The following is a 23111-nucleotide window of genomic DNA, read 5'->3' on the forward strand; positions in this document are numbered from 1 at the left end:
CAGCATCTGCCGACTTTGTTTATTTAATGACTTCGAATGTTTCTCTAATTACAGTTTTCATTTTTCGGGTCGTTCCAGATAGTTTTGAGCTCTTTCCCGTGTGTTTTTCAGAAGCGTTCTAGACTGTGGGGGAACGTCTGGTCACCTCTGTTTAAACCCTTTGATGACGCACTGCAATGTAGCCAGGGGGGTCTTCTTGTATTTTCTTTCCAGCTCCTCGTGAAGCTAAAAATACCGTTACTGTCTAAAATGATGCAAATGGAAGATTTCAGTTGTTTATTAAGTTCCAGGACAATTCTTAAAGAAAACGGAGAAACCCCAAAATTGGAGAAGCACAAATCTGTTCAGCATTCTGCACCCAACTTCTTATTTCTCCAAGCTTTGGAACAAACTAATTTCAAGATTTGATCCTGTGCTGTTATCCCTGAAGCTATGGATGCCCAGATTAAATTGGTTCTTACATTTTAAAAAGTGATATTATTTTGCAAAAACATGCCAGAACATATTATGTTTTGCTTATATAGCGCCATCATATTCCGCAGCACTTTACAGACATCATCACTGCCCCCGATGGGGCTCACAATGTATACTCACTATTAGTATGTCTTTGGATTGTGGGAGGAAACCTGGAGGAAATCCACGCAAACACAGGGAGAACATACACACTCCTTGCAGATGTCATCCTTGGTGGGATTTTAGCCCAGGTCCCCAGTGCTGCAAACCATCAGTGCTAACCACTGAGCCATCATGCTGCCCAAAAACGTTAGGACTGGTGAGGATCTGACCGTTATGAAGGACCACCGATTGGGAAGAAAACTGCAGAGCGGCTCTATAAATTAGATTTCCTGCACAGCCGGTAGCCGAGACAGCCACTGCACAGGGACAAGCTAGATAAGGAGCCCAAAATCTGCACTGTGTTCCTATGTTGGTGGCAGAAAACTGATCATAAAGTGGTGGCACGGAGGAAAGGACTACACTACGACACGGGCCATGCAACCGTTTGCAAGGTGTAACTGCACAGTATAAGTGAATTGTGAACCAGTGCGACCACGTCAAGTGTCACACACAGTGTAGGAAAGACTAAGTGCAACACGAAGGGATAAGGAGAAGGGAACCCAACACTAGGGAAGGGGGGAATGGAGACCCCTAGACAGATCTAACGTCACTCTGTTTGCTCTAAGCGGTCACTATATAGGTTCCGCACCTATCACCGAGCAGGATACCTAAACCCTTCCTGACCGTAGCGATAAGCCCTGCACAGGGAAGTACAGGATTGGCACTAGTTAGTCCCCACTAACACTAAAGAAAGATGGGATTCACAAACAAGGGGAACACTTTGCTTGAGTAGACTCAGAGAGAAACACAGAAGTCCTCCAAAACACCAAAGAGGAAGATAACCGACTGCTATAGCTCCAAGTCTCAACAAGGAAATGGAAATATCACTGCCACCTCCCAGCAGCAAGCGTGGAATTATAAACACCCCAGTCCAGGTGTGTCAACTAGAGCTGGGAGAAGGTTGCCACTGGGTCCTAGAGTCAGAAGGACCAGGAAGAAGTCTGCAACGCAAACTGCTGAGACTTTCTGCAGTCAGATGCAGTGTGACAGTCTGTAGTCTCTGCCACACCCGTAACAGCAAGCTGCAAGATTTTTGCAAATTTCTTGTATGTTTAGGGTCACAGTCCTATTCACTTATATTGCGCTGCAATGTAGCAGTGATGCCTAGCGAATACATAGCAAATATTAATAACATAATATGTACAATCGCAGCCGGGGAAATAGGTGACAATTCAAATAATCCCAGCAAAAAGCACACAGATGAACGGCAAATTAGGGCATACAAATCACCACATTAACAGACTGAGCTATTTATCTGAAGTATTGCGGTGTATAGATTAGTCAAAAAACGGAGGTGCTTGCATGAAGAAACATGAATATTTCAATATATAATGAAAAAAGAAGAAAAATGCAGCACTCACCAATAGAGCTGAAAAACTGCAACTTTATTTCACATGAATTCCATCAACAGGTATGTGGACATGCAGGACGTTAGAGGAATGCTAGGGGAGGGAGGTGCCGGACAACGGCCGTTTTGCGATTACCCGCTTCTACGGGTCCAGGTCACCAAGTCGCACAGTTTTTCAGCTCTATTGGTGAGTGCTGCATTTTTCATTATATATTGAAATAGGCGACAATGTCTGACAACTGCTTATCTCCTTATAATGGAGGCATGCAAACAGGGGAATGATCAGTCGTCCCTCCTCTTATGGCTATGGACGGTTTTGCAATGATTTACTATGGAGGTCTTTTCCTTTGACTTCTAAGGTAGCTGCGCCAAGGCACTAGAGAGGCAACTTTACTCATTTTGGAAAAGGGCTCATTTAGATATCATTTTCCCCCCCTAAGAGAATTGCTCGGTGCTGTAAGTCTCGCTCTCTACAATGAGAAACCTTATCCACTAGACTTATATTAACCTGAAATCCCAGTAAAATGCGATATTACTCTATATTTATAAAATAACGGATTAAAAATGATCCCTGCAGTTCAAGTGGGTGCACGAGGCTGGAGATGAATGAAAATAGGTGGTCCAATTACTCTGTAAAGTATTTTCATGCCAGTAATATTTTTTTTTTTTCGACACCGTTTCCATTTTTCTGCCTCCACCCAAGACTAAACAGATAATCCTCGATTCCGTACGGCCCCAGTCTTGATTTGTCATTAGGATGCAGTGAGCGATCCTTCCCCAAACTCCTCCGGGGTTTTCTTTTCTCAGATTTATTTGAAGTATTGTCACATTGTACAGATTCTTCCTTAGGTTTTTCCGGATTTTCTTTTCCGATCCTGGAGCTGCCAATTTGATTCTAAACGTTTTTGAACTGAACGTTTTGATGGAAAAGACCACAGATTGAATATTACCATATTTCGGGGAGAGAGAGGCTGGCCCGGCCTCGGGACACTGCTCCAATATATTAGTGGAAATATCTTTAATTAATTTGTGCATGAGTTCGTGTTTTCTTTAATTTTTCTCCCCGGGCTCTTGACCCAAGTCTAGAAATCTGAGAGCTTTATTGGAAATGACTTTCTCAGCAGTTCTGCTCTTTTTAAGTTGAGTGTATCGCATAATGACCATAAAATGTTAGACTTTATTAGGAACATATTTTAACTCTTGGTCTTCAGTTCAGAGTTTAATGTGGGGGAATATTACCTTGGGTGATCGGACGCTGCCGGACGCTCACGGAACAACCTGTCTTTATGCAAAAAAACAAAAACCCTCAAAATTAATGCAAAAGTTTTGTCTTGTTCCAATTTACACGGAGGGGAAAACTCCTTTGGGGAATCTTGTTTTCAGGATCGAACAACATCTCGAACTTTACAACTGCTGAGCGACGTCCAAACAGAAATATAGGCAAATTTATAGCCGTGTTTACTTTTCTTGATATTTTTTCTCCAAATATTTAGTGAAACATCATGGCGTGTGATTTTATTTCTGCCTGGGGCTCACTCGTCGGAATATTTGCAGATTGTTTCAATAGCGGCAGAAATTCCACTTATGGAACGTGTACAGCGGTAGTTTAGTTGAGCACAATAGCGCCCCTTTATGCTGGGAGGTCAAAAGCACACGAGCTATCCATTAAGAATGAGGCATAGGCCAAGACAAATCGCTTATTCTGTACCAGAATCGTCTGAAAGTGCAAGAGGACAATGTCCTACGTGGGCGAGTCAGGGGACAATATCAAAGGGAATATACCGTACATGATATCAATTCAAAAAAAAAGTCTATATATATATTTTTAAATTAGGTTTGTATTTATTTAACAAATTTTTTTGTCATTTACAACAGTACAACGATTACAAGTATAAAGAGAGGTGAATAAAGGAAAACAAAAATCACAATACAAAATGTCTGTCTGCTTTTACACACGTCAGCATATCTTACCAATGAGGGGTTTTTTTATGTCCCAGGTTAGCACCACTAATTATAACCAATTTTTGTAAGAAAGAATCAATCTGACTGTAGACATCGGAGGGACAAGAATATAGGGAGACCCGCTCTGCGATCTAAGAGAACCCAGAATAAGTTAAAATTATTCTGTGAGGAGTAAGAGCCGGTAATAAAATATTATTTAGATCATGCTTTAATTAAATTTAAAAAAATTACAAATGTTTGATCAAGATTTTGATACATTTTTTCACATTCTCCCCCCCGCCAAAAGTTACAGTTTGCACAACCCAGCCTCACAGAACCTGATATTTCCTGTTTTTGTTTTTTTTTCTTGCAGCTCACTTTTTCGACTTTGTAGCATGGGACAGAACCATCTCATTTTATTTGGATTTACTGTGTAGCCTGGGTCAGAGTCATCTCATTTTATTTGGATTTGCTGTGTATCCCGGGACAGAATCATCTCATTTTATTTGGATTTGCTGTGTAGCCTGGGACAGAGTCATCACATTTTATTTGGATTTACTGTGTAGCCTGGGTCAGAGTCATCTCATTTTATTTGGATTTGCTGTGTAGCCCGGGACAGAATCATCTCATTTTATTTGGATTTTCTGTGTAGCCCGGGTTAGAGTCATCTCGTTTTATTTGGATTTGCTGTGTAGCTCAAGACTGAGTCATCTTGTTTTGTTTGGATTTGCTGTGTAGCCCGGGACGGAGTCATCTCATTTTATTTGGATTTGCTGTGTAGCCTGGGACAGAGTCATCTCATTTTATTTGGATTTGCTGTGTAGCCTGGGACAGAGTCATCTCATTTTATTTGGATTTGCTGTGTAGCCTGGGACAGGGTCATCTCATTTTATTTGTATTTGCTGTGTAGCCTGGGTCAGAGTCATCTCGCTTTATTTGGATTTGCTATGTAGCCCAAGACAGTCATCTTGTTTTATTTGGATTTGCTGTGTAGCCTGGGACAGAGTCATCTAATTTTATTTGGATTTGCTGTGTAGCCTGGGACAGGGTCATCTCGTTTACTTTGGATATGCTGTGTAGCCTGGGTCAGAGTCATCTTGTTTTATTTGGATTTTCTGTGTAGCCTGGGACAGGGTCATCTCGTTTTATTTGGATATGCTGTGTAGCCCGGGACAGAATCATCTCATTTTATTTGGATTTACTGTGTAGCCTGGGTCAAGTCATCTCATTTTATTTGGATTTGCTGTGTAGCCTGGGACAGAGCCATCTCGTTTTATTTGGATTTGCTGTGTAGCCTGGGACAGAGTCATCTTGTTTTATTGAAAGAATGTTTTCATGACAGGTGACAGTTCTTTTGTACTCTTGGATATACAATTAAGGCAATATTATATATTAAAAATACATTTTAGGCTCTGTATGCAACTTCTATGCTGCTCCATGGTCTCTGAGGGAGGAGCAATCACTTCCTGCAGACTACACTTGTCTATACACACTATTGTGTCAATATTGAAGACCCATCCTTAGGATAAATCATCAATATCACATAAGTGGTGATTCAGACACCCGGCACTGCCACCTATCAGCTATTTCCAGGATGTGCAGCATTTAACAGCATGACGCTGTACACCATGTAGTGACCAATCTCAGGTACTGCAGCTCCGCTCCTATTGAAGTTAATATGATCTGAGCTGCAATAACTCCAAGTGGCCATTACATAGGGTACTGCTCCAATATGGCCGCCCCAAAGGGTGGTGGGTGATAAGGAAAAATAAAATGATATATACCATAACTTTTAGGGCACGTATGTAATTTTTACATATTTATAAATAAAGCTGAAATTAAAGACACGATACATTCTCACTTTCCCTATAAGTCCAGTTACTTTTGCAATAGTTAAAGGGATACAAGATCTAATGCTGTCCTCAGTGAATTGACAATTTGCATGGTCAGATACGTTAGATTAGACATGACTGGATGTGGTTTGCAGTGTAGTTCAGGTAGTGGCTAACACCCTTTTATCTCTTACATACAGAAAGCAAGATGTAAAATTAGAAAAAGAGAATTTACTTTTATCTTAGGACATCAGCGGTATCTACAAAGCCACAATCTCGTGATATGAAAACTGTCCGCAGCGTCTCTGTACAACAAAACAATCCCTTATCTCAGCCCAGGTCTGCGGCCCCTATTTAGCTGAGTGACCAGGGGGGCGACATTAAAAACATGAAAATGATTGAGCTGCTTCTCGCTTCCCCTCCCTTCCGTTATTGGGTCTATTAATGCCGAAATGGGAGTTTTGCTGTTGATACAAACGAATAATAATAGAAAACGGCCATTTGTTACTGTGTAATTAGCGCGTCCTGTTATTTTATGTCGAGCTCAAGGGGAGACGGAAACTGATAGAATTAGCGCAAACTGTAAACTCTACGAAACAAGAGATGAAAAATTATTATATGGCCGAAAGGTCAACGACTTTAACTTAGAGGAACTCCCCTCAACTGGAAAATATTCACTGGGATGGATTGTTTTCTTCCAGTGACGAAATTGTCAGATTTTTCCATAAAAAAAAAAAGTCACCAGCTTTTTCCCTAAAGGACGATGTATACTTAAAAGATCTTTGTAATCACCCACCAAGAGGTTTTGATGTTTATGTTCCAGCCATAATCGTTTGTCACCGATTCTTACCATAGATCAGAAATGTTTCATTAGTGCAGATCCGCAACGATCCAATGATCACTACAGTAGAAATATGGAAAATATAACAACTTTATTATTCTCCTGTGCTGCATTCAACATTCTGCAGGTTTCAGTGATAAAATCGCCCAGCAGTCCTCTCAACACCTGCACAGAACTACACCTGTATAGATGAAGTGGAGAATTTCCATCAGGCACAGTATATGGACACAGTCACATGAAATTACTGACACTTCATTTTAGGAATTGAACTGAAACATTCTGATTGAATGACACCCAGCAGAATAGTGAGTGCAGCTCTGGGGTATAATACAGGATGTAACTCAGGATCAGTAATGTAATGTATGTACACAGTGACTGCACCAGCAGAATAGTGAGTGCAGCTCTGGGGTATAATACAGGATGTAACTCAGGATCAGTTATGTACTGTATATACACAGTGACTGCACCAGCAGAATAGTGAGTGCAGCTCTGGGGTATAATACAGGATGTAACTCAGGATCAGTAATGTAATGTATGTACACAGTGACTGCACCAGCAGAATAGTGAGTGCAGCTCTGGGGTATAATACAGGATGTAACTCAGGATCAGTAATGTAATGTATGTACACAGTGACTGCACCAGCAGAATAGTGAGTGCAGCTCTGGGGTGTAATACAGGATGTAACTCAGGATCAGCAATGTAATGTATGTACACAGTGACTGCCCCAGCAGAATAGTGAGTGCAGCTCTGGGGCATAATACAGGATGTAACTCAGGATCAGTAATGTATGTACACAGTGACTGCACCAGCAGAATAGTGAGTACAGCTCTGGAGTATAATACAGGATGTAACTCAGTATCAGTAAAGTAATGTATGTACACAGTGACTGCACCAGCAGAATAGTGAGTACAGCTCTGGAGTATAATACAGGATGTAACTCAGGATCAGTAATGTATGTACAGAGTGACTGCACCAGCAGAATAGTGAGTGCAGCTCTGGGGTATAATACAGGATGTAACTCAGGATCAGTAATGTAATGTATGTACACAGTGACTGCACCAGCAGAATAGTGAGTGCAGCTGTGGAGTATAATACAGGATGCAACTCAGGATCAGTATTGTAATGTATGTACACAGTGACTGCACCAGCAGAATAGTGAGTGCAGCTCTGGAGTATAATACAGGATGTAACTCAAGATCAGTAATGTAATGTATGTACAAAGTGACTGCACCAGCAGAATAGTGAGTGCAGCTCTGGAGTATAATACAGGATGTAACTCAGGATCAGTAATGTAATGTATGTACAAAGTGACTGCACCAGCAGAATAGTGAGTGCAGCTCTGGAGTATAATACAGGATGTAACTCAGGATCAGTAATGTAATGTATGTACACAGTGACTGCACCAGCAGAATAGTGAGTGCAGCTCTGGAGTATAATACAGGATGTAACTCAAGATCAGTAATGTGTGTACACAGTGACTGCACCAGCAGAATAGTGAGTGCAGCTCTGGAGTATAATACAGGATATAACTCAGGATCAGTAATGTAGTGTATATACACAGTGACTGTACCAGCAGAATAGTGAGTGCAGCTCTGGGGTATAATGCAGGATATAACTCAGGATCAGTAATGTAATTATTATTATTATTTATTATAGCGCCATTTATTCCATGGCGCGTTACATGTGAGGAGGGGTATACATAATACATACAAGTACAGTAATCTTAAACAAAACAAGTCACGACTGGTACAGGATGAGAGAGGACCCTGCCCGCGAGGGCTCACAATCTACAATGGAATGGGTGAGGATACAGTAGGCGAGGGTAGAGCTGGTCGTGCAGCGGTTTGGTGGATCGGTGGTTACTGCAAGTTGTAGGCTTGTCGGAAGAGGTAGATCTTCAAGTTCTTTTTGAAGGTAATATAATGTATGTACAAAGTGACTGCACCAGCAGAATAGTGAGTGCAGCTCTGGAGTATAATACAGGATGTAACTCAGGATCAGTAATGTATGTACATAGTGACTGCACTGGCAGAATAGCGAGTGCAGCTCTGGAGTATAATACATGATGTAACTCAGGATCAGTAATGTAATGTATGTACACAGTGACTGCACCAGCAGAATAGTGAGTGCAGCTCTGGAGTATAATACAGGATGTAACTCAGGATCAGTAATGTAATGTAGGTACACAATGACTGCACCAGCAGAATAGTGAGTGCAGCTCTGGAGTATAATACAGGATGTAACTCAGGATCAGTAATGTAATGTATGTACACAGTGACTGCACCAGCAGAATAGTGAGTGCAGCTCTGGAGTATAATACAGGATGTAACTCAGGATCAGTAATGTAATGTATGTTTACAGTGACTGCACCAGCAGAATAGTGAGTGCAGCTCTGGAGTATAATACAGGATGTAACTCAGGATCAGTAATGTAATGTAGGTACACAATGACTGCACCAGCAGAATAGTGAGTGCAGCTCTGGGGTATAATACAGGAGGTAACTCAGGATCAGTAATGTAATGTACACAGTGACTGCACCAGCAGAATAGCGAGTGCAGCTCTGAAATATTACTATGATACTTAAGACAAAAGAGAATTCTTCAGCTTTGTATGTAGATTAAATAACTGCTGAAAAGTATTTGAAGGTGAATATTCACTTTCTGGAGCATCTTTACCTCAAACCTAAATCCTCCGGTTGCATCTGTGCAGTTTGCTACATTTATGCCTCATGGACGGTCACAATGTCGATCAGTGGTCTCACGTCAGCCTAATTATACACAATCATCAAAGAGAATGAAATGTAATGGTGACACTACAAAGCTCAGCACCTCGCTTGTGCAGCAAACAAGAAGTAACAGTGGAACTTGCGTTGGGGACTGGAGACAGTGACATCTTCAGCTGCTTCCATGATTCATTTGCTGGCAGCACACAAGTGATGCCCTCTGATGTGTGATGAGATACCTTATGTGGCATTTATATCACGGCATCAATAACAAATTACTCAGAATGTATCGATCAGCTCAGAGTTCCATTGTGGTGAGCGCACAATAGCGAGGGTCAGGGGTCGGAACAGAGAGTTACTGTTTCTGATCACAGAGTGCGAAGTAAATAATGTTTATCACAGAAGCTCAGCGCTTCTGATGGCAGAGATGGAGAGATGGAGACCGCCAAGAGGGCAACAACAGGCAAAAAAAAAATATAATAAAAAACTGTCAGTATTCTTATCATTTCTGGACTGCTGCTTCGAAAGATAAAACAGAGAGGGTGAGAGAATGCGCATGGGATTCCTATCGCAAGACAGATTTGCTGGCTGATTGAAAGACAATATAGATTTATACAGCGTGTTATGATCCGAGACTAAATCAATGAGAATCTGGTGTGTAATAAATGACGGTAACACATACACCATACCTTTAAAGTGCACGGAGCACATAAGATATAGCTGAGGCCACTAAGGACTGGATGAACTAATAGGATTTGGAAATCTGACGACTACATGCCTTTATCTTTGGGTATATACAGTAGGTAGACCGGGATCTGTATGGCATACACATAGTGATGAGCGAGAGTGCTCTGATAAAGGTGTTAACTGAGCACGCTGGAGTCCTAATCGAGTATGTTAGGCGTGCTTGGAAAAATGCTCGAGTCGCTGCGGCTGCATGTCTTATATACAACACATGCAGGTATTTGCCTAACAAACAGGATATCCATGCATGTGTTGCAGCTATTGAACAGCCGTGAGGACTGAAACATTTTTCCAAGCATGCCGAACATACTCGATTAGGAGTTGACACCTTAGCCATGCACGCTCATTCATCACCACGCACATATCGAATTATGGTGGTGACCAATTATAAGGCCCCATGCATGGCCTACCAGTACATACTTTCCAGTGACGTACCACTAAGTAGCCGACCACACGGCCCCTATGGGGCACAGGTGAGTTGGGTGCTTGGTGCCAGTGCCAAGTCCCCATCCCACCCGGCATTGCAAAGATGCAAATACAGTTGAAAGCAAGATGGAACAGGTAGCCGTCCACTCCCTCAACCATCATTCTTCATGCTTGTCTGAGCTCTGACGTCTCAGTGCAACCGGTGCGATCACATCTCTACATCACACCTGCAGTTCGGAGATTCAGAACAAACGCTACAGATATTGGGGCAGCAGGGGAATGAGGACAGGTTAGGAGTTGTCTTTTTTAAAATCGATAAGTAATCACTGGGGTAATCATACTGTGTGGGGGTCATTATACTATGTGGGGCAATGTGTGGGGTCATTATGCTGTATAGCGTGCTATGTGGGGTCTATCTTATTGTGTGGAGGGCTGTTGGGGCCTCATACTGTGTGGGATGACTGTTGGGGCCATCCTACTTCATGTGGGGGCCATTAAACTGTGCTTGAGTCATTGTGGGGACATCATACTGTGTTGGGGCATCATATTGTGTTGGGGGCATCATACTGTGTTGGGGATATCATAGTGTGTTGGGGGCACTGTGCGGACATCATATTGTGTTGGGGTCACTCTGGCGCCATCATTCATTGTGGGGGTGTGGGAGGAACGGCTCCCGTCGAGTGTCCAGGCTGGAACCAAGGGAGCCGTCATCTGGGTTCCGGGGGAAACTCTCCCCGGGGGGACAGAATTCGGGGACGGACCGTTGTGACAGGCAGATGGACTGGGGGAGGGACCAGTATAAAGGAGGCGGGGAATTCCCAGGATGATGAGTCAGCAGACCGGGACAGAGGCAGCAGGAGACCGTGGGAGCGACTGAAAGCTAAATGTAGAGCGACTGACCAGTGCCAGCGAAGACGCTCACAGAGGACTCCAGAGGGACGGTGCCAAGGCAATCATCCGAGATGTGCTGCCCCGCTCCAGCCTGTGGCCTCAGTTCAACCCGCGGCCGCTGCCGCCTCCCCTCAGCCCGCGGCTGCGGCCTACCCGTGGTTGCCCGCAGCCGCTGCCATCTCGCTCCAGCCCGCGGCTGCGGTCTGTTCCCCGCCACCCGCAGCCGCCCTGCTCTCACCAGTGGCCGCGGCAAGTACAGCGCCGTCGGCGGCCACCACTGTCCCGCTCCGGTCCGCAGCAGGGGCCGGACCTCTGCTGACCGCGGACTCCCCGTCGCAGCCGTTAGCTACACAGGTGGCCTGTCATTCGCCACCATACATCGCTGACGCTTGCCCCAGTCCGGGGGCTGCCGCCCATCCGTCCAAGGACTCCGCCAGGGCCTGTGGGGCTCCAGTGTCATCAGCGCGCCGGAGCGCGCGAAGACTTCGTCAACGCCTCAGCGACTGGGCCCAGGAACTACTACGCCGAAAGACCACCATCCTGAACGGCGAGGGACATCTGGACAGCTAAGTTGACTATATAATTAAGGACCCGTAGTAGGCCATACCGCGGCCCTATAGTGACCGGCTATTGCCGGAAGTAGTCGTGTTCTACCCGTTTGTGTTTGCTTGTATAGAGCCCCTGCAAGGGCAACCCATGTTACCCCTTTTGGTGATAAGGCCACAACTGGAGGAAAGTTCCCTCTAGTCTTATAAACGTTATTATAGAAAGCACCAAATTGTCTTGCGACTCGTCACTGCATCCTGTGTACCTGCAAACACCACATTGGTGGGGTATTGTGTGGTCATCATAGTGTGCATGTGAAGGGTAATTACTATTGGGCTAGCTTACGGTGTTTGGGGGGCACTTTTGTTGGCATCAGACTTTATGCAGACAATGAAAGGAATATTAGTGTGTGGGAATACTAAGGGGCTCCAATAGGAGAAAAAATACTTTGTAGGGGCTGCAATGTTGTGAGATATGCTCTCCTGTAACTCCTTTAAATATTTGTTTCTCTTTTTTGGAAGGTTGGTTGAGCCCAATTAGGCCTTCTACAGTGGGGCCCCATCAGGCTCGGACTGGCCCACCGAGGTACCGTTGGATCCTTCGGTGGGCCCCGCCCGACCATGAATGTCACTGAACAAGCCCGCTCGCGGCCCAGCTGCTGGTACCTGTGAATCACAGTCACCTCTCCTAGCATGTCTCTTGCAGCCCCCTGTGCTTATTCCATCTTCAATCTCAGCGATTTTCTATCTTCCTGTATTCAGCGACCGCATAAGTAATGAGCGGCTGATTACATATGTGCATATGTAATGAGCGGCTCAGCTGAACCACGTGGACGCTGAAAGCAGGAAGTAGAACAGCGGTGAGATTGAAGATGGAATAAGCACTGGCCTGGGGCTGCAAGAGACATGCTAGAAGAGGTGGTGAGTGCCTCTGTCCCCTCTGTTTCCATTTGCATGACTGATGATCACTTACGGTACCCCATTTTTCTGTTCCAAAAACAGTACAGATATGTGGAAGGTCTGGACAGACGTGAGCACCGCCTAACTTTTCTGTCAGTGCCTGCAACTTACACGCTGCAGAATAACAGACTCCTGTACACCACATAAGCGCCTATTGTCACATCTCATTTATTAGACATACGCATTTTCAGAATACCTAAAGCTGAGAAAGCTGAGCACAATTTATGCTGCCATGGGCAAATATTCAATATGGATCCATGCCCTCTTACCCTAGCTTCACCCTCCTTTTATAACTAATCCCCCGCCAGTTTCAATTTACATATCCTACATAATATGGCGTCACCTAGTCCTGTCCCTGCGCTCTGCCCTGTCCTGTTCCTGTGCCCTGCCCTGTCCACTCAGCCACTCAGCTGTGCTCTGCCCTGTCCCCTCAGCTGCACTCTGCCCTGTCACTGCGCTCTGCCCTGTCCCTGCGCTCTGCCCTGTCCCCTCAGCTGCACTCTGCCCTGTCCCCTCAGCTGCGCTCTGCCCTGTCCCTGCACTCTGCCCTGTCCCCTCACCTGCGCTCTGCTCTGTCACTGCACTCTGCCCTGTCCCCTCAGCTGCGCTCTGCCCTGTCCCCTCAGCTGCGCTCTACCCTGTCACTGCGCTCTGCCCTGTCCCCTCAGCTGCGCTCTGCCCTGTCCCCTCAGCTGCGCTCTGCCCTTTCCCTGCCGTCGCTCTCTTCTCTTTGGGTATGTGCACACGTTGTGGATTGTGCTGAGGATTTGGCTGAATCCGCAGGTAAAATGACCTGTGCTTTACCTGCAGATTTAGTGCAGATTTTGTGCGGATTTCGCCTGCGTTTTTACACCTGCGTATTCCTATAATGGAATGGGTGTAAAAACGTTGCGGATACCGTACAAAGAAGTGACATGCTGCAGAAAATAAACCGCAGCAAATCTGCGTAGAATTTTCCGCAGCATGTGCACAGCGGATTTGGTTTTCCATGGGATAACATGGTACTGAACACAGCATGGAAAACTGCTGCGGATTCGCAGCCAAATCTGCAACATGTGCACATACCCTTCCTCTGCCTGTGCCAACGCTCTCTTCTCTTTCTCTGCCTGTGCCAACGCTCTCTTCTCTGTGCCGCTACGCTCTGCATGCACCTGAGTTTTGTACAGGCCACAATATGTTTTGCGCTGTACACAAGAAATGGCCGTCAGTGTCAGTAAAACTTCAAGGAAATCTATCAGCAGAATTCACATTCCAATCTGCCTGCATTAGCGGACCTGATGAGGCTGGTGAACTGACTGCAAATCCATGTCTGGTTGGCTGGATAATCCTGCATGAAGGTTTCGCTGCCTGAATCTCCGCTGGGCGTTTTCTGAGCGCTAGTCGGGTTGTGAAATTCTCATCTTATAAGGTCCCAGGATTATACAATCATTCCTACAAGCCGTGCACCAACCGGAGGAGCACAGGAGGGAGCGCTGAGTAATTACAGGGGGTGGGAGGGTGAATGCACAGGTTACACAGCCTGGAGCTGTAATACTCCTATGTCACTGGGAGCGCTGCTCCTGCAGCTGTACATTCTATCATCCCACAATGGAGAGACGGATGTGAACTACAGCTCTGGAAAGTAATACAGCAGGTAGCTCAGGATCAGTAATGAAATGTTATAATTCTGTATGGAGGCCTATGTGGTGCCTATAATACTGTATGGAGGACTATGCGGTGCCCGTAATACTGTATGGAGGACTATGCGGTGCCCATAATACTGTATGGAGGACTATGCGGTGCCCGTAATACTGTATGGAGGACTATGCGGTGCCCGTAATACTGTATGGAGGACTATGCGGTGCCCGTAATACTGTATGGAGGACTATGCGGTGCCCATAATACTGTATGGAGGACTATGCGGTGCCCATAATACTGTATGGAGGACTATGTGGTGCCCGTAATACTGTATGGAGGACTATGCGGTGCCCATAATACTGTATGGAGGACTATGCGGTGCCCGTAATACTGTATGGAGGACTATGCGGTGCCCATAATACTGTATGGAGGACTATGCGGTGCCCGTAATACTGTATGGAGGACTATGCGGTGCCCATAATACTGTATGGAGGACTATGCGGTGCCCGTAATACTGTATGGAGGACTATGCGGTGCCCGTAATACTGTATGGAGGACTATGCGGTGCCCGTAATACTGTATGGAGGACTATGCGGTGCCCGTAATACTGTATGGAGGACTATGCGGTGCCCGTAATACTGTATGGAGGACTATGCGGTGCCCGTAATACTGTATGGAGGACTATGCGGTGCCCATTATACTGTATGGAGGACTATGCGGTGCCCATAATACTGTATGGAGGACTATGCGGTGCCCATAATACTGTATGGAGGACTATGTGGTGCCCATAATTCTGTATGGAGGTCTATGTGGTGCCCATAATTCTGTATGGAGGACTACATGGTGCCTCATAAATCTGTATGGAGGACTATGTGGTGCCCATAATTTTGTATGGAGAGATACGTGGTGTCCCATAATTCTGTAAGGAGGCCTATGTGGTGCCCATAATTCTGTATGGAGGACTACATGGTGTCCCATAATTCTGTATGGAGGACTATGTGGTGCCCATAATTTTGTTTGGAGAGATACGTGGTGCCCCATAATACTGTATGGAGGACTATGCGGTGCCCATAATTCTGTATGGACTATGCGGTGCCCATAATACTGTATGTAGGGATATGTGGAGTACTGTATGCTATGCCAGGCCTGCCATTGCCATTAATGATCCCTCTTCTGGATTCTTCTGTTTGGTTCTTGTATGTGCGGTGATGGCACTGACATCCTTGTGTTCAGACATCTTTTCTCCAAGTCTCTAAATTAAAATGTCCACTATTGTACTAATGTACGTCGAGGGGTTCCGTCGGTCCCCGCAGCTAATCGCATGGGTACCGGGAGGCTTTCGCCGCTAAGACCGGCAGGCAGCAACGCTGCCTGGCTGGTCCGGGCGAATTTTAGCCCCCCCTGCAGATCCGAACGCTTCGATTGGCTGGGCTATGTAGCATCTACCATGGAACGCTTGTTGGGACAAAGTGATCACTATACCCCCTACGTCAATCCTTGGGGGTGTAGATTCCAAAATGGGGTCACTTTTTAACTTCAAAGTAACACAGGTCAGATTTGCAAAAAAATGGCCTGGGCTTTAAGGTGAAAACAGGCCTGCGGCCCTAAAGGATTAAATGAATCGTAGTGCGGAAAGATCTGCAGCATATGAACAACGGTGCAGCTTTTAGTAGAATTAGGATGCTGAAATGATGCAGATTTGGCGTGGGATATACCGCAAAAGAACCCATGGTGTAATTCTGCGGTCTCAAAGCCTAAATGTTGAGTTGTACATTACTGTAGGTGGGCCCCTAAAATTCATTCCCTTGGTGGGCCCTACACACCCCAGTCCGACCCTGGGCCCCATGATTTCTATGTACGCCCCTGGTAGTTTCTAAGGGTTTGTAAGTAATACAGTCGTGTGGGGACTATATCTGCAGCACAGGCTCCATTTATACAGCACTGCAGCGTGCATGGACCTTCAGGTTAATTTCACACAAGGCAGGTATGTTGCAGATACAGTATTGCTGAATGGGTCTTGTAGAAATCCACACTGTTGCCATGAAGACAATTCTATACAGACTAATGAAAGTCACGTGCAACTAATTTATTGCAAAGAATTCTGTAACTGCATGTGAATCTGACCAGAAAATGAAGAGTTTGTGTCAATATCGGGGAAAACAAAGGAGGAGAGGCGTAGAAACTTAAAATCTGCTGTTAGAAGAACCCCTAGTGCGATGTTTTGCCTTTCTCTTGCTCAGAGGTCCCCAATCTTTAATAGCTGACAGGTAGTATTGAGCCACGGTGGAAGAGATGGAGATCTAAATACACGGAGCCCAAGAGGCACATGTGACCTCAGAGTCACAAGTGTAAATGGTTATTCCCAAAAGGCAAGTTACCCCCTTTTTTTTGGGATGGGGCATAATTTGTTGGTCGCTGGGACCTCCAAGGATCTGGAGACCCGAGTCCATATTGAATAAAGCAAAGGTACATGGTAGTTTTGGAGAAGCTAAGTTCAGCGCTCTGCTGTTTCCGTCAGTCCCATAGAAAAACAATGGAGCAAATGTCAGTTCTTGAAGTCATTGAGAAAGCAGCAAAAATGGGCAAGCATAAAGACTTGAGTGACATTGCCCAAAAATGACGTGTAGACACCGGAATCAGAGAATCTCCAAAATGGATCTTGTCGGATGACAGCAGAATGCATTGGTTAGTACCTTCCAAAATTGGACCAACTGGTGAACCAGGAACAAGTTCTTGGGCGCTCAAGGTTAAATGATGACCTTCTAATTCATGTTGGAGGCACCTATCAAGAAGAGGACTAAAAGGATCAACTCTAATGTCTTCATGCCAGACTCCAGAGGACATCGCCAGAGGTCTTGTGGAATCCATGCCTTGACAGCTCCGAGCTGTGTTGGTGGCAGGAATGGAGGCTACATAATACTAGGCAGGTGGTTTTAATTTTATGCCCGATCATCAATATATCTCCTGGATTATTATGTATATTGGACTCTCCTCTATGACTTGCACTTAGCACTGAACATTGACTTTTTGCATTTTCAATACTGAAAATATTTGCCGCACTTTCTATAATGTCAAGTCCCGTTAAAAATTGCATCAATCACTTCTGTCCTCTCTTGTCCAATCTAGATTTTTTTTTCACCTGTATTTGGCAAATTCTCGAAAGAAAACTTGTTTTCTTTGGAAAATTATTTTAGAAGTCCGTTCAAGTGAATGTTTTCTTGCAGCAGTGTGAAAGTATGTTGTGTTGGCGGAAAAAAAAAAAGAAACCAAAATGTGAACTTTGTCCGGAAATGGCCTTAGATTCCTCTTGCATGAATCTACCTTCGCTCTGCCTCATTTCAGAGGCCACGTTCAGGTCATCCATTAATTCAGCAGGACATTGAGCTCACAAGGAGATCCCCTGATATTTTCTTTTTTACTATTTTGGAGGTAGAAGTCCCACTTCACGTTTGGGTAGTCCTTTGGTTCACTCTAAAGAAAAGTGTTGGGTATGGTCACATCGATTATGGATTCCACATCCTGTGCATGTGAACTGGGTTTCAACCACCATCGTTACATGCATTGCGAATTGTCCCAAAAATATGAAGCTTGCGGGTTCTGCATGGAAAATGGAGCAATAATGGCATATAACATCTATGGGATTCATACATGTATTGGGGGGGTTGTGCAAAGTGCAAGTCCAGGTTTCAGGAAATCACAGATTAACTACGATTGTGGACCCAGGTGTGGTTTTTATAGGTGAAACATGAAAAATAAATGTGTTTTACCTGTAAAAACAGCAGCAAATTGCAGTAAATCCACATGCCGTTATCCATGTGCTCGTCTAAATCCCTTATTTAGCCAACAGCTAATAAGCCTCGGCTCCATATTTTTATTTGCTCAGTGCCAGGGTCGATAGGTGGCTGTTAAACCCTTCTGACACATTAATAATCAAACCTGTCCGAACCTTGTTTTCCCAACAGGGGACCCTATTAAAATGAGCAAGAAGTGAATCCTTTCATATTAACCAAACATTTACATGTTTGCTGGTACAGAAACATACATACTTGAAACCAATGACATATGGAAGGTGGGGTCCCTAATCCAAAATCTGGCTGATGGGCTAAAATGAGAAGTTGTATACGGGTATGTGCACATGGCGTCTTTTCCATCATTCCTACTTTGTCAACTGGAAATTTTTCTTTATGGAGTGACCTGTTCTAAGAAGCTCAAATAGACCGAACATGTCCACAGTAAGGCTATGTACACATGTTGCGTTTTTGTTGCATTTTTTTGCTGCTTTTTAAGCAAATTTTCTGCATAAATCTTACGCACACATTGTTGTTTTTTTCCTGACTGAATTGGAGAATTGCTGCGTTTTTGCAAACTGCAGGATGTCACTTCTTTCAGCGTTCTTTACCCATAGAAAGCAAGCAAGTGCAAAGCCGCGGTAAAAAAAATCCAGGTATCATGTTTTGCTGCGTTTTTGGTGCAAAAACCTAAGGAAGGTGCATCATGTTTTTTGTTTTTTTTTAAACTTTATCAGCATTCACAAGAGAATAAAAATACAGCAAAAAAAAAAAAAAGCAAGAAAAAAACTCAGTAAAACCTGCTTCTCGTAAGCAGCTTCTTTACTGCCAAGAGAGCATGTTTTGCCTGCGGAGAAAAAAAACGCAGTAAAAATGCAACGTGTGAACATAGCCTAATAGTTCATACAGTGCTGGTTGTGTTACCCACTTTATTTGAAGTCTGAGGTAGGAAAAAAACGTTAGATGCCTCTTCTGGATGTGGATTCCGTGTGGAAACTGCACGGAGAAGCCACACATAGTTTAGCGTCATTAGGGCTATTCAGGGAGCAGATCTGTATCGTGGCAAATCGCAAATCCGTGTCAGAAGCAGCTGCCTTGGATCAGCAGAACAGCAAACTGCAAACTTGGATCTGCAGTGTTGCAAACTACAGAGGTGTCAGAAATGTGATGCCCATTAGATCGTCTTCTAATCTATTTTCAGAAGGGAATAGTCCAGCCCACCGTGGAGATGAACTCATCTTTTGTTTTCATTATACCCCTTTCCAAAAACTGAAAAGTGCAGATATTAAACGTTTGTCAGAAGCGGCTCCTCCCTCAGTATTACTGCCATTTCCTCCTCTCACTCCCTGAAAAGAGAGAGGTAAAAGCCTTAAGATACTAATCTGAATAATAAAAAATGTGATATATTTTTTTCCCTTTGCTATCTCCCACCAGCATCATAAAAGATGAAAACCCGGCTGAGCCTTTGATCATCGCCAAGTGAAGACAATCCTTCATTCTGGAATGTCTTCCTTCCTCCTCCTCTATCTGTGGCTCTTCTCCATCCTCTGTATTTCATTCCATTTTTTTTGGGGGGGGGGGGGACTTTGATCTTTTCATATTAGAGTTTTGTTCTTTCCCTTTTTATGATGTGGGGTTTGTAATTTGAGACTTACTTCATAAACAATAGACGGAGCTTTGATTGGATTTTTGATGATAGGTGTAATTACCTCTTGCGATACCGGAGATAAAGACTCATGAATATCATTGGTCGGGAGCTTCCATCTTCTTTCTGTATATAGGATTCTACGGTGAATCCTGATCATCTGCTGTATGAGGCTCCGGGGTCTTCGGTGTCCATGCACATTTGATGACTACTTGTGGATTTCAGCAGAGCTGGCCGATCACCTCGAGGGGTCCAGACTTTCCCCCTATGGTGGACGTTGGGGAAAATAAGGATTCAGCATACCGTTCTCGGCCTAGTGAGAGGACATACTCGGCTGACAGTGCGTGTATGGGGCATGTGAAATGGGGGAATAGCGGTCAGCAGAATGAGCACTCGGTCACCAGCGTATAAAGCATATGGCTAGCCTTCAACCGTTCGTGTTGTTTCTGCCCATCCCCTGTTTTCATGATTACGATGATGCATTATTTAAACAAGCTAAAAACAGATCAGCATACACCCAACAAATGAGCAAAACGCTCATACGTTGGGTGGATGATCTTTTTACACGCACAAAAATCATTGTCATCGGCAGCACAAGTGCTTCTGAGAACATGATACTGCACTGCGCGGAGACAGAACAATCGTATTAATGATCATTCTGTACCCATCATTGATTTGTGAGCGTAGATTGGCCCAGCCTTAATGCACGTTATTATTGTTCTCTGAGGGTACGATATCAGTGAACATAGGTATTTATCGCAGCCTCCAGGCATTGCATCGTAATGTACAACATCTTTTAAATTGATCACTTTAATTTGTAAATAGGCAGCCAAAAATAAGATGACTACAGGGTGACACCTCTGCAAGAACTAGAGATCTACTAGAGCCTTGCAAGAAGTAGAGACCCACTAGAGGCCTGCAAGAACTAGAGAACTACTAGAGGCCTGCAAAAACTAGAGACCTACTACAGCCCTGCAATAACTAGAGACCTACTAGAGGCCTGCAAGTACAGACCTTACTAGTGGCCTGCAAGAACTAGAGACCTACTAGAGGCCTGCAAGAACTAGAGACCTACTAGAGCCCTGCAATAACTAGAGACCTACTAGAGGCCTGCAAGAACTACAGACCTACTAGAGGCCTGCAAAAACTAGAGACCTACTACAGCCCTGCAATAACTAGAGACCTACTAGAAGCCTGGAAGAACTAGAGACCTACTACAGCCCTGCAATAACTAGAGACCTACTAGTGGCCTGCAAGAACTAGAGAATTACCACAGCGTTGCAAGAACTAGAGACCTCCTGTATGTCATGAGTCTGAGTTCTAACTCTTGAGCCTGGGATTTGTGGTCAGCTTCTCTGTCTACCGAACCATAGAAGATACACCTTTTCTCAGAGTGTTTAGTTTCTGTTATCCTTGCTTCTGTCATTTTACAGCAACAAGTGTTTTCGTTTACTTATTTGTCTGTCACATCACCTTTCAGGTGCAGCTTTATATACTTTCCCCCTGCTGGTGATAGTCTCATTTGGATGTCCAGCCGTACTGCTGTAGTTTAAGCCAGTCATTGAAAGACCATGTAGAGTTTTTCTCTGCTGTTTTTGTTCTTTATCCCACACTTATGTATCTTCTGTCTCTTTTTAGGAAGTAGGCGGCATATTCTCTATCAGTATGTACTTACTCCTTCATTTTGTAGCTCGTGTCGTGGTTTGTTTTACTCACTCTGGGATCTCTTTCTACTTCTGTACACTTTCCCTTCTGTAGGTAATTTGCACTCTGCTCTGCCCTGCACTCTTTAGGAGGAACATGAAGCGCTCGATGGCCTTTCAGGCAGCATATGTCCGATTTGCCATTGTCTACTCTGTGGTTATGGCTATCTCATCTCACGTAGGAACCACTAGGGACTGCAGGGTCAGGATCTCTAGTCTGTAGAGGTATCGGAAGGGTCAGATGAAATTTTTAGTGTTACCTATATTCCAGAGTGATTTGCTACACTATCATAACACTTTAACTTGAGGAGAAACTTATGAACCTCACACTAAAGGTGGCCATACACCTTTAAAATGTTATATACCTGTCTCGGGTATCCCAGGCTCTGCTTCTTTCCCCTGGGTCTACTGCGCTCTGTTGTGCTCCATGTCGGGTTTTGCAAGTTGCCCAGTGAGGATCAATGACATGATCTCCCTAATCTCATTAAAGCCCATTAAAATACACACCTGTGTCTTGGGATTGAGACTCTAGACCTCTAGGTTTGGTGTGTTCCACTTTCTGTGTACACTGTCCTTGTCATGATCCATGCTGGATTATGACAGATAAATGCACTAGTAACCTTTTTATTTCCTTAAGCTGTGTGCTTAAAGATAGTTTTGCCCCCCGGTGGCCATTAGGGTCATTGCACTGTGGTGGTTTCAGTTCTAGTTTTGCCCCCGGTGGCCGTTAGGGTCATTGCAAACTGGTTTCTTTAGTTTAGTGCACGTGATTATGAAGCAGGTGTGATTGCTGGCTCTTACTTATAAAAGAGTGTCAGGTGTTGCAATCACCGTTGGTGATATTGCTCATTTCCAACCAAGTCTGGTGAAGGAAGGAATTACAGAGATGCTTTTTCTTGCAGCTCTGACAAAGCTTGGAGAAGTAGCAGCGATTCTGGAGGAAAGCTGCATTCTGGTGGTGGACTCTGTTGCTGGGAGCAAGAGTAACAGAGCAAAGCTAAGTGGTGTTTATCCCTGTTTGTGACTTCCCTTAGGTGTGTATTAGTACAGCGGTGGGGCCAGTGCCTGCACCACCCAGCTCCCTAGCAAGGGATAGGTGTAGGGTGTGCTAGGGTAACAGGTTCCGGCTCGGCGACACTGACTCAGGGGAGTGGCAGGAGGGCTCCACGTCCCCGCTCCCTATCGCAGGGCCCACCATTGTAACGGTTTCCCCTTCCCCCGTGTCTTGTTGTTTTAGTTACCGGCCTGCGGGTCGTGTCACACAGAACAGTTACACGTGCCGAGTCTTGTTGTTTTAGCTACCGGCCTGCGGGTCGTGTCACACAATACGGGTCCTCGTGACAGTCCTTTACTTGCTTCCATCCCTGCTGAGTTCCACTTCATCCTTTCCACTGCTCCTGAGATTGAGGGTGCCAAGTCCTTGCTTCCCACCTACCTTACTGCATCAACACCCGGACCTCAGGCTTAGAGGATTCACTTCACCTGGTGAGCCT

This window comes from Dendrobates tinctorius, unplaced genomic scaffold, assembly GCF_039654945.1.
Source record: "Dendrobates tinctorius isolate UK_male_01 unplaced genomic scaffold, ASM3965494v1 ptg000041l, whole genome shotgun sequence".
Lineage (NCBI taxonomy): Eukaryota > Metazoa > Chordata > Amphibia > Anura > Dendrobatidae > Dendrobates > Dendrobates tinctorius.